Source organism: Thalassophryne amazonica, chromosome 2, assembly GCF_902500255.1.
Source record: "Thalassophryne amazonica chromosome 2, fThaAma1.1, whole genome shotgun sequence".
Lineage (NCBI taxonomy): Eukaryota > Metazoa > Chordata > Actinopteri > Batrachoidiformes > Batrachoididae > Thalassophryne > Thalassophryne amazonica.
The window spans coordinates 73,592,866-73,610,871 of record NC_047104.1 but is presented as its reverse complement, the minus strand read 5'-3'; positions in this window follow the sequence as shown (position 1 = coordinate 73,610,871).

Sequence of the window (18,006 nt, the reverse complement as noted above, 5' to 3'; positions counted from 1 at the left end):
AATTCCACAAGTTTTTACCTTGGAAAAAAATTTCAAGGTCAAAGTCCTGTTAGAAGAGGCATTTCATAAGCTAAAATACAAAATATAGATCAAAAGGGCTTTTCTATGTTAAAATCAACTATCCACTAAATACACAATACGGATCAGATGTGGATCAAACTTGGTCTATTGAGAGTGAGTTTGCACCTTATTGTCATGAATGAGTGATTGAAGCACTTTTGCTTGAGATATAATGCAAAATTTACACCAGATGGGCTTTTCAATGTTAAATTCAAATGTCCACAAAATCCACAATCTGGATCAGATCCGGTGTGATGGCCAAACAGCTCCCCCCCTGCCTTCACTGCACGTGTCATTTCTGAGCGTCAGTAGCGGTTCAGATTATAACCTCGTTTCTACTTAAAACTGCACTCCAGTCATCATCTATCTCAGCGACAGATATCTGAAGCTTTTGTGCAACAATCATTTCCACATAAATTCAGCATTATTTCATAATGAAAGACAGGGGAACGATCAGAGCGTCACAGCAGCACATTCGAGTCAGACTCTACACGCAAAGTGATCAAAGGTAATAACGTGACTAATAACCATCAGATGACAAAGTAAAACCTGTTAAATCATTCTAAATTCAGTTTTAAGCAGAAATGAGGCGATAATAGGTGAATTGCTGCTGATGCTCCGAAATGATGCACGTGCAGTGAAGGCACTGGGGATCGTTTGGGCTGCGACACTGGATCAAACTTTGTCAGGCGATAGTGAGTACCAGTCTGCACCTCACTTTTAAGTATGAGAGTGATTGGCGCATGTTTGAGTAAGATAATGCAAAATATATATTAAATGGGTTTTCAATGTTAAATTTAAATGGCCACAAAATCTGTAATGCGGCTCAGATAAAGATCAAAGATGATAAAGGATGCCATCCTACATAACACCCGCACGTCTGAAAAAAAATGTGATCTCTTGACAGTTACCAATGTATGAAAATTTGTTCAGTTAAAAGGACAGGGATTTTTCCTGACTCTGACGTTTGATGATGAAATCTAAATCAGTTCTTGCCTATCAGGATATGAATCCTGTGTAAAAAAAGTCTCAACGTATGAAAAATTGTGGGTAACAGGCTCTTCACAAACAGAGGTAAAAACAGAGCCATTGCCCAACATTGCTGGTGAATAAGCAACATCAACTCTGACCATCACAGTCACATAGCTTCTCTTCAGACTAAAACAGCAAGTTGGATGGAAATCTAATATTCAGGACTCACAAAAACTCAGCTCTGAGAAACAAGTGTTACAACTACAGCACCACACGGTGGTGATTGGAACAAACTACTAATGCTTTGAACCAAAGCAGAAAATGAGAAAACTTTGCAGTTTGATCCCACACTTCTCCCAAGTTACTGGGCAGATTCCAAACAAATTTGGTACGTGGACAAAGGCAACTCTGGAATTGTCCATAAAGGACTATTTGTGTGTGTGTGTGCAAAAGTCAAGGTTATTAGGGACAAAGATAAAAATTTAATTTTCATTGCAATGCCCACCAGACTGCACACGAGGTGGGTCCAGACGAGATAAAATTTACCAGAAGTTAATCATCAGGGTCAAACGTCAAATTTAAGCTTTGATTTACACCGAAAAGTTGTCCACATATGAGGTGAGTTCTGGAATTGCCTAGCAAGGTCAAATTTGCCAAAGGTCTGCTTGTTTGTAGTCCTCCACCTCTCAGGTCCTTTTGCAGATTTCCACCAAACTTGGAATGTCAGTGAAGGCTAGCATAAAATGGCCCTTTCATTTTGGGAAAGGGCCATGTCAAGGAATCAATTTTTTTAGCTGATTTGAAACAAATGTGGCACAGTTAGGTAGAGTCCCTAACTGCCCAGGCAAGGTCAGCTAGAGGTCAATCTTTGGATGAAGGTCAAGGTCACTGGGCCCAAATGTTAGACTGCCACAGTACATACTGTCTTCATACCAACAGGTACTTTTAACAAGTCAACAAAGGTGCCAGTCCCACGACAAACACACCAGTTAGAAACATGTGCAAAGGAATAACAAAAACACAAAACACTCCATTGGACTGTACCAACAAGCAGTGTACAGAAAAGAATGAAACACTCCAAAGAAGTCAAGCTTTACCATATTTATCAAAGAGCAATCATGAAAAAAGTCTACATACATTCATCAAAAAATAGCCTGTCAGATATTTCACACATAAAAAAGGAACCCACATGCCTATTTACAGGACAGTGTGCAAGTTTTTCCTTTTGCAATATGGAGCAACCCCAAAATGCATAAACCTGCATATGTCACATAAAGCTCCAAATCAAAATTTAAGACTATGGTATAAGCAGTCTGATAACAAAAATCAAACCCATTCAAGAAAACGAAAACTTAAAAATTAACTACTTTCTTGATTTACTTAACTTTATTGGTTGACTTATTTAAAACATAGCAAAAAACGTATATACAAGTTGAACAGTAGAAACATACTCTCTCCACTGGATTGTTGTTTATTTTTAAATTGGGGGAAGAACAGGCAGCAGAACTAAAATGAAAATGTTAAAATTTAGGTACATGGATGTAATTCAAACTTTTTAATCAGAAGCAAATTCAATTTCATCTCTGTGGTTAACAGGAGCTTCTTAACACTTTGAGAGACTTGAAAACATTTGTTTTGCATTATTATGCAGCCAGAGAATTACGATTTCTAGGACCATAAAATGTCCAACAGATACACTATCAAATAAAATGTGTTTGTACAAGTAGGACATGTAAACTCCAAAAATATAGTCGTATCTGACACTTCTCTCCAGTGTTTTGTCCTCAAAAATATGTTCCTGCCTACATCACTTGTCTTTATTGTTCTTATGAGAATCCAATAATACAAAGATGAATACAGCACTGAGACACATCTGAGAAAACAGAACCATGCTGAATTTTAATGACAGAGACACTTTCGGTTGGAACGTAGTCACAGGTGACTTTCTGAGGTTCACTCATTAATAAATCCACCACCGACCTCCCTAAAGCTTTTTCCTACGGGTCACGGGTTTTGTGAACACAGTGTCCATTATGCGTCTGCGTCGAAGGTTCATCCTAGAGGGTGCAACCTCTCGTTCCTTATGACGCCTTTGTGATCGAGGTGGTGGATCAGCAGGACTGGGCAGAGGGGAGATCAGGTCCACTTCTGCTATTGGTGGTGGCTCGGAAACCTCTTTGGATCTGAAGGTGGAGGGATTACAGGAGAATCAAACTGTTACCAGAGAACCTGCCACTGCTGCCAACCTGGGCGATACCCAGATAGAGGCTTCATATAGGCTTTTCCAACTCTCTACAGAAAATCTACGGGCAATGTCACGCAGGCTTTGTCCAGTATACGTATATACAAAGAATTATTTCAGGTTCATCAGAGGTTTTATTTATTTAAATCAGAAACAGGTACTTCTTGCCTTGCACAATAAAACTCATTTTTCAGCTTTTTTATTATTCCTGTGAACATCGAAACAAATACAGGATTAACAGAATCAGCCCAAGCCGGGCTTCAAGAGGGGGATGCAGGCAAAAGCATTCTGCAGCATGCGGTATGCACCGTAACGCCCCAACCACAATTCTTTTCATATCTCATACCCACCCAACACTGCAAACTCTGTTAAATGTAGTTTATTTTAATCAGGGGGCACTCTTACTTTGTTGTTTGTCTGGCAGTTTTTCTGATTGGTAACACAGCTATTTCTTTCTCCACTCCGACATTATCCTCCACTGATGCAACTTCATGCTGGTGGGGAAAAAAATGCTGCTGTTACAATCACTGTATATTTATATTTTCAAATTAAATGTTGTATCAGAGTTACTTTAAAAAGGAACATGAAAACATTAAGAGAACAAACATATCAATGCATAAAAAACGGAGGAAAAAAGCAGAAAAATTGTTTTGAAACTAAATACAGAATGTAGCGAACAAAACACACTGGCTGTAGAATGTTAACATCATGACTACACACAAATATAACAGGTCGAAGAAATTTTACTTCCAATTCAGTTACCTTTTGATGAATGTCTGGGACACAACAAAAATAAAACTTTCCTCCAGTGTTTCTTTTAAAGCTCTAAATTTGTCTCAACACAAATCAAGGGTATGCTGTCTACAAACACACTGAGCCTGTGGCACCACACATGTAAAGAAATGACTAATTATGTTCCAGGGTCCAACCACAGACATACTGTAGCATCTACCCCCCCCAAACCAAATAATTTTTTTGGGCCGGGGGGGCACTGTGAGCAGAAACACTTACCTGTCTAGCTGTTGCTTTAGCAACTGGTCTACGAGTGGCACATCCTTCTGCATGGACCAGAGAGTCTTTCTTTTGGGCTGACACAAAAATATACAGTCTTAAAAATAAGTCTAGATGAATTAATGAAAAAATAATGCACAGGATGAGAAACAGAGCAGACCTCTGGTTGTTCTGCGTGAGGGGGAGTAGGTGTATGTATGCTCGTCCACGTTGAACTCTTCAGGTTTAAGGACTTTCACAGGAGGAGGAGTGTGATCCTGCTCCACTGATGACTTTGCCCTCTTCTTGTCTCTTGTTTTGATGACAGCTTTTTCTTTAAATGTATAAGATGTTGACAATCTTTGAACACATTTTAAATTTTCATTTTTTTTTTAAACAGCAAAGATCTCAACCCTGTCTGTTTAAGTAGTATTAGAGTAGCTAATGTGTATGAAGTAGACTGGAAAACATCAATACAATGCATAATATTTGAAGGAAAAAAAAACCCATCTAACTAATCCTCAAGACGCAATTAAATCACCATGTCTGGGTAAGAACATATCAGTGGTCTGTAAGGGTCTATACCAAATTATGGTATTATTGGAGATGTTTGGTACGTGTACCGGTAATCCAGCCACCACATTTTTTATATGGTCGGCACGGTGGATTAGTGGTTGGCACTGATGCCTCACAGCAAGAAGGTCGTAGGATCGCTTCCCACCCTTTCTGTGTGGAGTTCGCATGTTCTCCCCGTGTCTGCGTGTGTTGGGCACTCCGGTTTCCTTCCACAATCAAAAATATACTTATTTCGGGTGTCCTCCTTTCTTGTGCCCCTGACCAAGGCAGCGTCTCTACATCTGGAGTTGTTCCCCGGGCGCTGTTCCTAGTGGTTGGATTGTGTCCAACTGTGATAAGGATGGGTTAAATGCAGAGGACAAATTTCGTTGTATGTATGTATATATGTACAATGACAATAAAGGCTCTATTCTATATGTCAGCACTGAGCCGTTAGTCCGCAGTTCATGTTGTCTTGCTGTATTTCAGCGTGGTGTTGATGCAACAAACAAGAGCAGAGCATCTTTTTAAAAAAAAAATGTATGCTTTTCTTTCAATGTTTGTGCATGTCCTCTGGCTGTGTTAGCGTGGCTAAAACAAAAGCAGCTTAAAAACGGAGAACAGGAAAACACCAGACAGAAAATGACAGAACCCTTCACAAAACTCTTAGTGCAAATGTCCTCTCGAAGACATTTTTTCATGTACTACTACTATTATTTTGAACTAAAAATTTTAATCAATATTGCCTGTTTTACTATAATTCTGCACTAAGTGGAATTGATGAGCCATATAAAAATATATTTACTTAATTTAACTTTTCTGCATAACTAAAGTGGGGTGTGAATAGGGCTGAAACGATTAGTCGAGTAATTCGAATAATATGATTACAAAAAATGTTCGAGGCAAATTCTGTGCCTCGAAGCCTCATTTAACGCTGTAGTACATATGCCAGGCCTGCGTGTGGTGCTGTAACACCCCCAGAAAAACAAACAGAAGAAGAAGTAGCGCAAGCGCTAATCAAATTAGCACAAAAGCTACAGCTTTCCACGCGACAAACAGAGGGAAATAAAGCCTTTTAGGAAAACGACGGTCCACGCTGATCATCTGAAATAGCTTACTGTGCATTTAAAACAAAGCAGTGTGTTTGTTTTTAAAAAAACAGTTTCGTCCGCTGGCCACTCTACGCGTGGCGGCCGGCTGCTGCCTCTCTCTGCCCAGTGTGAGCGGCTCAGCAGTGACGTCACATAGCTCCGTCCCGGCAACAGACAGTCTCTGGAAGAAGTCCACTCTTTCTTCTGTGGTTTTCTTAGACTCGCAATGAGTTTTAATTTTTGCTTTTTTGGGCAACACACAATGCTTCACAAATACGGGAACTCAAATAAAATAATAATAATGGCTTGATGAATGTTCATGGGGTGTGGCTGCTAACATCCGTAAGATGTCTTTCAAATCACTTCAGAGTGTTATCTGGTGACAGAAATAGCGTTTTAGATTTAGAAGTGTTTTACAAAATATATGAGGGTGGTAAAATTCTAAATTGTTTCCAGACAGTGCAAATTTTGATAATTTTATCAATGTGATATTTTGAATCCCTTATTTAAAGGCTAAGGAATAAAATTATAGTGGTGCCAAAGAACATTATTTCTATGACATAACTCTTAAAAACCCAGAGACCATACACCTTTATGCAGTATAGACCATACACCTTTAATCAGTATAGAAAAAAGTTTTAAAAAGCTGGGTTTCACACTGTCACAATACACTCTCATTTCTGAATGCATTTAAATAAAAATTATGTAAGCAGTATGAAACACAAACGTATTGATATTGTGATACGTATCGAGTATCAGATGTCCAATGACACTTATCGTATTGAGTTTTGAGAAGCAACATAGAGCCACAGTGATCTGAGCACATTTCACGAATAGATTGTTTTTGTTTTGTTTCCTTAAAAAGAAATTGGAGGTGAGCATTTGTAAACAAGACAAATTTTGTTTAGTTTCAGTTTCAAGGATTTTTTTAAAAATAGCTACCTAATTGCATTTCTTAGAAGTGCTTTCAGGTTGCATCAGATTGATGAGCATGTGCTTACAGTTGTATCGGCCAAACCCGTACTGGGTGATACCATAGCACCACAGTAGCATCCTCCCTCATGTGATTTCTAACTGGGTAAATGTTTTTGAAGCGAGTGAAGCACTATGTTATTCAAAGAGAAGTCTACAAAATTCTAAAGAGATTCATGTAAAATATAAACACGTCTCTCGCAGTATCTTAAACCCTTTGTTTTTTTTAAATCCTGTCAGTGCCACATTTACTTAGGATTCAAAACTAATTGTCATATTCAAAATGGGCAACATTCCATACCTTCATGTTTCTCTTTTTCATCCTGAAGCCTCTTGATGAGTGCATCGGCAACAGGGGTTTCAGAATCCACCTCCAATGGAGAGTCCAGTAAGGGGAGGTCTTCTTCATAGTGCTCCCAAAGTTTGCTTCTATTTAATGGAGGCAACTTTGAGTCTCCTGCATTGTTACTCCGTTTAGGCTCGTCTCTTTTATCTCCTGGAACTGCTTCATCTTTCATCTCACCTGCAGTCTGAGGAGGCGATAGTGGAACCAGTGTCACCTGTGAGTGTTTAAACATAATAAAATGCATACTTAAATATATGACTGATGTTTATCACTATTTGATATGGTATAATGTACAAGGTAATATGTAATCATGGGTGAAACTGAAATTAACACCAGAGATCAACAGTTTTATGGAATGCTACATTTTGATATCTAAGAGAAAAGCCATTTAACTTTAAAGGCAAAAAACAAAAACAAAACAAACAAAAAACAAAAACTGAAATTCTGCTAATACCAGATTAAAAAAAAAAAAAAAAAAAAAAAAAAAAAAAAAAAAAAAAAAAAAAAAAAACCAAGATGGAGAAAAAAAGAAGGATGGAGGTTGGTGGGAACAAACAAAAACAATATGTATTAAACTTACAGTACTTACCATTGGATAAACATTTAGGGTCAAGTCGCGGGAATGACGGGTGACCCTGCCAGAGCAGGAAGGTTGCTGTTTATTTGGAGCATCCATTACATCCTGGCCCTTTGATGACTCTGGTTTAGATTTCCTGGAGCTGCGTTTGTCTGAGGTTGCATCTTTCTCTTTCTGTTCACTCTCTTCTATCAAACTCTCTAATGCTGCTGGCCGCACCTGATTAATAATACTTGATGTAGATCGGCTGGACCTCCTGGGTGTGCTTCTTTGTGGGGTCCTGTGTTTAGCTGGGGGTGAGGCCTTGAAGCTGGTTTGTGCAGTTGCGACATGCATGGCATCAATATCCTGTTGCTTCTGTTCAACGGTAAGCTCTGTGGGTACAGACTGCTGCTCACCATCTCCTTGAAGCCTCCGGCTCCTCCTTATTGGAGTGGCCCTTGTAGAAATGTGCGTTTTGGCTGCAGCAGAGGACTTTGAGCTAGATGCTATGCTGTCACTATCCATAGGTTTATCCTGATCACAGGTTTCATTATTATCCACCTTGCGAGGCTTCAGCTGAGCACTGCGGGTACTTCTCCGAGGTGTGCTGACTTGGACTTTAGTTTCTTGGCTCAGTTTTCTGCTCCTAGTTACACAACCTTTTGAACCAGGGACCAAAGTGCTCAACTCAGTCACATTAACACTCTCACTGTCTTCAGAAATCTCTGTGTTCTGCTGGACTGGAGCCATGAAGCTGACCATCTTCCCTCTTGTAGACCTTCTTGTTGGTGTGGGAGGAGCTTTCTTCTTCTGCGAAGTAGGGATCTCTGACAAAGACTCCTGCTGTGGGTGTCTACTTGCTTGCTTCAGAGGTGCCTCTTGTTCATCATTTTCATTTTTCACTCTTACTGTTATTTTCTTTTCATCTTTTATCTCATTTCCCTTGTTGTCATCATCATCAGTCTCTATTAAGACTTTATCATCCTGCTTCTTCCCTTCCGCAACAGTCGTGATGTGGGTGATCTCTGGCTTCATCTCACTGAGTCCGTTGTTTTTAGGTTCTTCCTGTTCCTCAGCAGGTGTCGACTTGTTCCTCGCTTCCTCTACCATCTCTATCACAGCAGTATCTTTTTTTGTTGTACTGTTTCCATCTGTATTGTTTTCGTCTTTGCTATCCAGAACAGATGGGTCCTCTTCCACTTCAGCTGATCCAGGACATGAAACTGTTAGAGGTTCATTACTGTGGCTAGAATGATCATCCACCATTTCAGTCTCAACATCATTCTCTCTGTTAGGACTTTCCAATACCTTAGCTGCTTCAGTCTGTACTTCAGTTTGAAGCTTTACTGATTCGATCTCAATTAGTCCATCAACCTCAGTTCTATCTGGAGTGATTAATCCTTTTTGCTGCTCCTCCCAGGAGACCTCTTCAGTCAATGGAGTATTCTGTTCAGCGGTGCCTAAACAAGTTTCCCCTTGTTTGGAATCAGGCTCATCAGTAGCCTCCACTGCAACAGGATGAATGCTGTGAGTGGAGGACTGCAGATCATCATCCATAGGTAGTGTATCTGCTTCTTCATCCTCATCCTTATCAATCACCACAGAGAAGCTGCTCTGGACATGTGGCTCATCGGTTTGCTCAAGTTTAGGAATGCTCAGCTGTGGATTATCTACCAAGCTGTGCTCTATCAACGCCAAGGGCACCAGGACAGTGTTTGAGGGCTTGAGCTCCACGTAGGATGATTGTTGCTCCTCCTCTTCATCCATCTCAATCCTTCCTTCATCAACTCCTAGTCTTACCATCACTACCTCACCCTCCAATTCTTCTGTTTCTATCTGTAGGCAATTAAACATAGTATTAGTTAACAGTTTCTAAAATATGTCCCTTATGATTTGCTTCAAAATGGACGAACCATCGATACAGCAAATTGTAAATATTCAGGGGCTCATTCCCATGATAAACATAATTCTACATCGATACAAGTGTGTTACTTAATAGCAAAGAAAACGCAAGCCCTGTCACACCTGGACGACTTAGCCCGCGTATGCCGACTGCATCAAAAAACGCTGGCATACGCTGAAATATTATTTTTTCTTTTACACCGTTGGTCGCATACATAGCGTATTCATAACCAGTTGGATGTATATATGTCATATTCTTAACTTATAGGTAATGTTTCAATGAATTTACACCAACAACTGCGTATCATGTTGTCGGCATACGCTAGTTACGCCCGACCATAGTTCCACTTGCGCAAAACGTGCAGCAGCGTATCACTGAAGGGCAAGAGGCGACGCACTATGCACCTTGACACTTGCAAGAATTTGATCACTGCACTGGCACACAATCTGACGTGCAAGTGAGCATACCAGTTGTAAACCGTGCGCGGCTGCGTGCAAGCGTGTAAAAAAAATGTTGAAAAGTTCAAAGCCTCTGGTACACATTAATTTCGTGAACTAGTCGTGAACACTGCGCAACCTAATTCGAAAACACTGTCACTGCATCACTGCGCGCAGCACACCTGAATGATTATGACAAGAGGTTAACATCTATAATAAACATGATTTTCCACATACATTATCTAACTCATCAGAAGGAATGAAAATGTAACTGTTTTACCAATCCATTACTATATATATTATAAATAATTATCTTTGAGACAAGATCCCAAATGCGTTCTCCACCGCACAACAGGCACGAGACATCCCGCAACTCGAGATAATTTCTCTGTGATTCTGGGAACGATAAGAGAATGGTTTCTTCAGCCTAGTTGAGAGCACAAATGCATCATTGTCTAGGAAATGATTATTTTATATAGCGTGGTGTCAAGCGGGACAAAGCATGACGTCCATCAGGGCAAAGCAGGACGCATTGGCATGATGAATTGTGTGACAGTGCAAGGATCAATTTCGTGCAAGTGTCACGGATTAACGAAAGGAACCTCTGTTGGCAAGAACTCTCCTAGCCGAAGTTGTGGTCTTGGACATACCCAGGTCCTTCTACTTTGTTCATCTCTTCTTCTGGGTCTGTTGGCATGCAGCTTGTGCAGTGTAAAATCCATGAGATCATCCTGAAGTTGGAGGACACCTAGTAGGTATTCTCATTGCCTTGCTGAATTCTGCATATCTGTTCACCACAGAGTCTGAAGAGTACTGACTGCTTCCTCCTACCAAACCCTATATATATATATATTTTTTTTTTATACCAATCGCTGTCAATTCACCAATGTACCGTAGCTGACCCGTACAGTAAGTTCTGTGGTCGTCAGGAACACGTCAAATCAGTTACACATAGGTTCACAGCATGTTACTCATAGGTTATAAATACATTTTGGATACGCTAAACATTATCTCGCCATATTTCAACTTATGAGTCACAAGTAATGTGTGCATAACTTACCTACAACTTATGTCCCACGTATGCGGGACGTAAGAGACATACACTGTCATATGTCGAAAACATTGTGCATGCCTAAAACGTTTTTCAACGACCTCAACATGTATCAGCATGCTTCAACATGCTCTTAAGTTATACAAGACCCACCCATAACCTTTGAGACGTACGCCAGGGGTTTTATGTGCTCGGCACACGCTGGCTAAATCATCAAAGTGTGACGGGGTTTTAGTTTTGTGGTGCTTCCAGTCTCACTTAAATTGGAAACAAGGGTACAAAAATATTTTTGCAGCACTGTATGTTTGCTCAACCATTTTGCTGCTATGGACACTACATTTAAGGTACTTTCACCACTTAGCCATATAATGCATAACAAACTATAAAAATCACACACAAACGCACACATATATTATAGAAATAATGAATATTTAGGGCCCCTTCACACACAGCACAAAAAAGTAGAAATCAGGGCAAATCATGGTGAAACAGCCCGCACACTCGTGCATGAAACCGACGCAGCGGGAACACAGTACAAGCAGATGGAGCATGTGCAACCACATCGCGCAGCTGCTGTAGGGGAAAAAACAAAAACAACAAAAAACAAAACAAAAACATGGCACCCACGGGATTCGAACCTGCAATTTACAGAAGCTCTGACTGCCAGCCAGAATCTTTACCACTGCGCTACCATCGCTGTCCTATAAAAAGTGTGTAAAATGCCTGTAATCAACAAGGAGATAAACGCATAAAAAAACCATACACACCATAAAAAAACACTGCATTTTAGTGAACCCGTCTTATCGAGCGGACAATACAAGTATAAACCGTCTGTTCCTCTGTAGATGAGCCATGGTCACAGACCTAGAGTCATGACATGACATGAATAGAACAGTGCACTCTTATGTCCACAATTTCGGGTCCAGTGTGTCCAGCCGGCCCTGCGCGCATGTCCGGTCCGACACGCATGTCCCGTGGACGGCGCGCCACAGGACCGACACCACGTCATGTGGAACAGAGCTCACGTGGGTGACATGACATTCAGATTGCCCGCTAAGTGTTATGATATGACCGCACGTTTCACCTGGGGCAGCCTGTCAATGTGCGTGCCGTGCACTCGCTCGCTGCATCCCACTGCAACAGTGATATTTTTTATGTATGCCCACGTGAGGACAGCAAGCAGACACATGCATCACAGTGGACAGTTGTAAGTTCATGTTCATCAAAACACGGTATGCGTTCCCCAGCTCGGCGGACACCCCCAGTCAGTTCAGCGCACACACCAACGTGTCCCTCTGTTACAGTAAAAGCTTGGGCACCCCTGATAATTTTCATGATTTTCCTTTATAAATCATTGGTTGTTTGTATTAGCAATTTCAGTTAAATATATCATATAGCAGACGAACACACTGATATTTGAGAAGTGAAATGAAGTCTTTAGTATTTACAGAAAGTGTGCAATAATTATTTAAACAAAATAAGGCAGGTGCATAAATTTGGGAACCCTTGTCATTTTAATGATTCAAATACATTTAGCACTAATTATTGGAACACAAAATTGGACTGTAAGCTCATTGACCCTCGACCTCCTTACACAGGTGAATCCAATCATGAGAAAGGGTATTTAAAGTGGCCATTTGCAAATGTGTCTCCTCTTTGCATCTCTTCTAATGAGTGGCAACATGGGAGCTTCTAAACAACTCTCAAATGACCTAAAAACAAAGATTGTTCAAAATCATGGTTTAGGGGAAGGGTACAAAAAGCTATCTCAGAGATTTCAGCTGTCAGTTTCCACTCTGAGGAACATAGTGAGGAAATGGAAGACCACAGGCACAGTACTAGTTAAGGCCCGAAGTGGCAGGCCAAGAAAAATCTCAGATAAGCTGAAGCGAAGGATGGTGAGAACAGTCATGTCAACCACAGACCTGCTCCAAAGAGCTACAACATGATCTTGCTGCAGATAGTGTCTCTGTACATCATCCAACTATACAGCGCACTTTGCACAAAGAGATGCTATGAGAGTAATGCAGAATAAGCCTGTTCTGCGTACATGCCACAAACAGAGTCGCTTGAGGTATGCTAAAGCACATTTGGACAACCCAGCTTCATTTTGGAATAAGGTGCTGTGGACTGATAAAAGTAAAATTGAGTTATTTGAGTGGTATGCATGGCTGAAAAAGAACAGCATTCCAAGAAAAATACTTGCTACCTACAGTAAAATTTGGAGGTGGTTCCACCATGCTATGAGAGTGTGTGGCCAGTGCAGGCACTGGGAAACATGTTAAAGGTGAGGGTCACATGGATTCCAGTCAATATCAGCAGATTCTTGAGAACAATGTTCAAGAATTGGTGACAAAGTTGAAGTTGCGCCGGGGCTGGATCTTTCAACAAGACGACCCTAAACACAGCTCAAAATGTACTAAGGCATTCATGCAGAGGAACAAGTAAAACGTTCTGGAATCGCTATCTCAGTCCCCAGACCTGAATATTATTTATAATCTGTGGTGTGATTTTAAGCGGGCTGTCCATGCTCGGAAACCAACAAACCTGACTGAACTGGAGATGTTTTGGAAAGAACGGTCCAAAATACCTTGAACCAGAATCCAGACTCTCATTGGAAGCTATAGGAAGCATTTAGAGGCTGTTATTTCTGCATAAGGAGGATTTACTAAATATTGATGTATTTTGTCTGTAGGGGTGCCCAAATTTATGCACCTGCCTAATTTTGTTTAAAGAATTATTGCACACTTTCTATAAATCCTATAAACTTCATTTCACTTCTCAAATATCACCGTGTTTGTCTGCTATATGATATATTGAACTGAAATTGCTGATCCAGACAACCAAAGATTTATAAAGAAAAATCATGGAAATCTTCAGGGGTGCCCAAACTTTTACATACAACTGTATGTGATCATTATTTTTAGTTATTTGCTATGTAATTGTGTATCTGGGCTCGACAATAGCACTGGTGCGATGGCCCGGCGGCCTTTTTTTACATGTTCCGGGCCACCACGGGCCAGTGAAGTTCATATTTCAGTGGTCCGTATGGGCCAGTAAGAATTAAAATCGCTTTGGGCAGATTTATTAGTCTAATGCCGCGTTCACACCGGGCGCGATCAGATGCTACAAATTCGCGGGGGTCGCGTGGCAACGGATGCACCTCCTTCACCGGGTGTGTCGCTCTGCTTTTGCTGCGAAAATTCGCCCGGTGCGTCATCAAATAGGAGGAGCTTCCATTCACCTCGCCGGCTCCGGTTGTCAGTCAAGTTAACATGACAGACCTTGATCACACGGAGCGAGTTGTTGTGGAAAGCTGACAAACGTCATGAGATGTTCCCAATTCAGGCAATATCATTATTTGCTGCAGGAGCTGCGTCTGGATGACGGCTGCTTTCAGCGGTCCTTCTGCCTCTGCAGGACCCAACTTGAGGACCAACTGTCCCGTTCACGCGCGCACATGTAAACAATTAAAAAAAAAGAAAAAAAGAAAGAAAGAAACTCCGCTCCCGCTGCTGTGGGGCTGCTGCTCCTCCAAAAACTCTTGTCATAGTTGTGAAATAAAGGCCAAAAGAGACATACGTCCTGCTCACAGGCTGCTACCAGAGACGGGACATGTTGCACCACTTCGCAATGTTGGGAACATTGCCGAAGTGCAGACAAACTTCGTCTGCAGGCGCATCTTCTGATGTGGCGCAAATTTCGCTTCAACATCGACGCGTCATTTTCGCTTAAGCAAGATCGAGCGCAGTGAATATTATGAATTTCTTGAAACCTCCTGCCCCTGGGCAGAAACCAGAAAAGCTATCACCCTCAAAACAAGCACAGAAGAGGAAGGCTGCTGATGCTGAATATGAGAAGAAAAGGGTGAGGAAAACTTGACAAACTTCCTGGAAGAAAAGACGGCCATGGCTGGAGCGTGATGAGGAGAGTGAGGTTGTCTTCTGTGGAACTTGTAGGGCCATGCCAGAATATGCTAACAAGTAAGTATAAATATAAAATGTCCTGGTAGACATTGTGGTATGATTTCATACGCCAGTTTAAAAGTCTAATCAGTATGCCCTTGTGGAAACCCCACGGTGACAACATTAGCAAGGGAACTTGGTTTATGAAATTTAACATATTAATTTTGTAAATGATCAAGAAATAAATTTATTTTTGTATTAATGTCTGAGTGTTGAAAAAATTCCTATCAGTTACCTACCGACATTTTTTTCAAAGTTTACTCACTTTAAGGTTTTTATCATGTAGTATAAGAATTTTGTGTTTGTTTTCAAGTGTTTTTACATTAAGGAAACCCAATTCTAATGTCTGAGTGTTGATTTAAAAAATTGTTATCAGTTACCCCCCGGTTCGGCACAGGCGTGAAAGTATGGGCCAGTGATATTTTCATCCGGGCCAGTAACTTTCAGATTCTACTGGCCCTGTGGGCCAGTGCATAAATTGCCTTATTGTCAAGCCCTGTGTATGTAGGTAATGTAGTACTTACAACCCCAATTCCAATGAAGTTGGAATGTTGTGTGAAATGCAAATAAAATACAATGATTTGCAAATCCTCTTGAATCTATATTCAACTGAATACATGACAAAGACAAGATATTTAATGTTCAAAACTGATAAACGTTTTTGTGCAAATATTTGCTCATTTTGAAATGGATGCCTGCAACACATTTCAAAAAAGCTGGGACAGGGGCAACAAAAGACTGGGAAAGTTGATGAATGCTCAAAGAACACCTGTTTGGAACATTCCACAGGTGAACAGGTTAATTGGAAATAGGTGAGTGTTATGATTTGGTAAAAAAGGTGTATCCCCAAAAGGCTCAGCTGTTCACAAACAAAGATGGGGTGAGGATCACCACTTTGTGAACAACTGCATGAAAAAATAGTCCAACAGTTTAAGAACAATGTTTCTCAATGTTCAATTGCAAGGAATTTAGGGATTCCATCATCTACAGTCCATAATATAATCAGAAGATTCAGAGAATCTGGAGAACTTTCTACACGTAAGCGGCAAGGCTGAAAACCAACATGAATGCCCGTGACCTTCGATCCCTCAGGCGGCACTGCATTAAAAACAGACATCATTGTGTAATGGATCTTACCACGTGGGCTCAGGAACACTTCAGAAAACCACTGTCTGTTAACACAGTTCGTTGCTACATCTACAAGTGCAAGTTAAAACCATGCAAAGCGAAAGCCATACATCAACAGCATCCAGAAATGCTGTCACCTTCTCTGGACCCGAGCTCATTTGAAATGGACAGACGCAAAGTGGGAAAAGTGTGCTGTGGTCTGATGAGTCCACATTTCAAATTCTTTTTGGAAATCATGGATTTTTCATGAATGCATGGCATGCAATTCCTCCTTTGTGCGCTAGTCGGCTTAAATCGTGTTATGTGTGAAGGGGCCTTTATGAGTGCAATGGTAAGAATATTTCATGAGGTGAAATATTATTTTCATTGGACGAATAAAAAACTATTTGTTTTACATAACAGCTAAGATAGATCCTTGTCATTTGATATTTTATTCATCGATAAACAAGAGAAAGGGACTTAACATTTTTGTGTGCGTCACTGGTCCCTTGATGTCAACAGCTTCCAAACACTCCAACACAAATTTTAAATAGCAGTCCAATCTAATCCAAATTTTTTCTGAGTCAACTTGCAACAACAATCAGATAGTTGAAAAACAGTTCTGACGATGTAGTCCAGAGCTGATGCCATGCATCATGTATAGACTGCTGTCTGCTTTTCTCAGTCCAGTGAAAAAAATCGCAACAGAAATGTGCTGAGCTCTTCATCCGGCAGCGGTTCCACTACACCAAGAGACGTCTCCACGAATACTACAAATGCCTCCAGATGGCTTACAGCATACTGGATACATTTTTTTTTTTTTTGTGATAGAAGAATAAGCAACTCCTGCCATGTTTGTTATTAAGCTAAGCGCAGTCATGGCTAGTGTGAGCATGCAAGGCGGTCCCAGTGTGCCACAATGCATGACATATAAACCAACAATCAAATGACAAGGATATATTCAGCCATTTTAATGCGCGCACACACACATTTTATATATATATATATATATATATATATATACACTCAACAAAAATATAAACGCAACACTTTTGGTTTTGCTCCCATTTTGTATGAGATGAACTCAAAGATCTAAAACTTTTTCCACATACACAATATCACCATTTCCCTCAAATATTGTTCACAAACCAGTCTAAATCTGTGATAGTGAGCACTTCTCCTTTGCTGAGATAATCCATCCCACCTCACAGGTGTGCCATATCAAGATGCTGATTAGACACCATGATTAGTGCACAGGTGTGCCTTAGACTGCCCACAATAAAAGGCCACTCTGAAAGGTGCAGTTTTATCACACAGCACAATGCCACAGATGTCGCAAGATTTGAGGGAGCGTGCAATTGGCATGCTGACAGCAGGAATGTCAACCAGAGCTGTTGCTTGTGTATTGAATGTTCATTTCTCTACCATAAGCCGTCTCCAAAGGCGTTTCAGAGAATTTGGCAGTACATCCAACCAGCCTCACAACCGCAGACCACGTGTAACCACACCAGCCCAGGACCTCCACATACAGCATGTTCACCTCCAAGATCGTCTGAGACCAGCCACTCGGACAGCTGCTGAAACAATCGGTTTGCATAACCAAAGAATTTCTGCACAAACTGTCAGAAACCGTCTCAGGGAAGCTCATCTGCATGCTCGTCGTCCTTATCGGGGTCTTGACCTGACTCCAGTTCGTCGTCGTAACCGACTTGAGTGGGCAAATGCTCACATTCGCTGGCATTTGGCACGTTAGAGA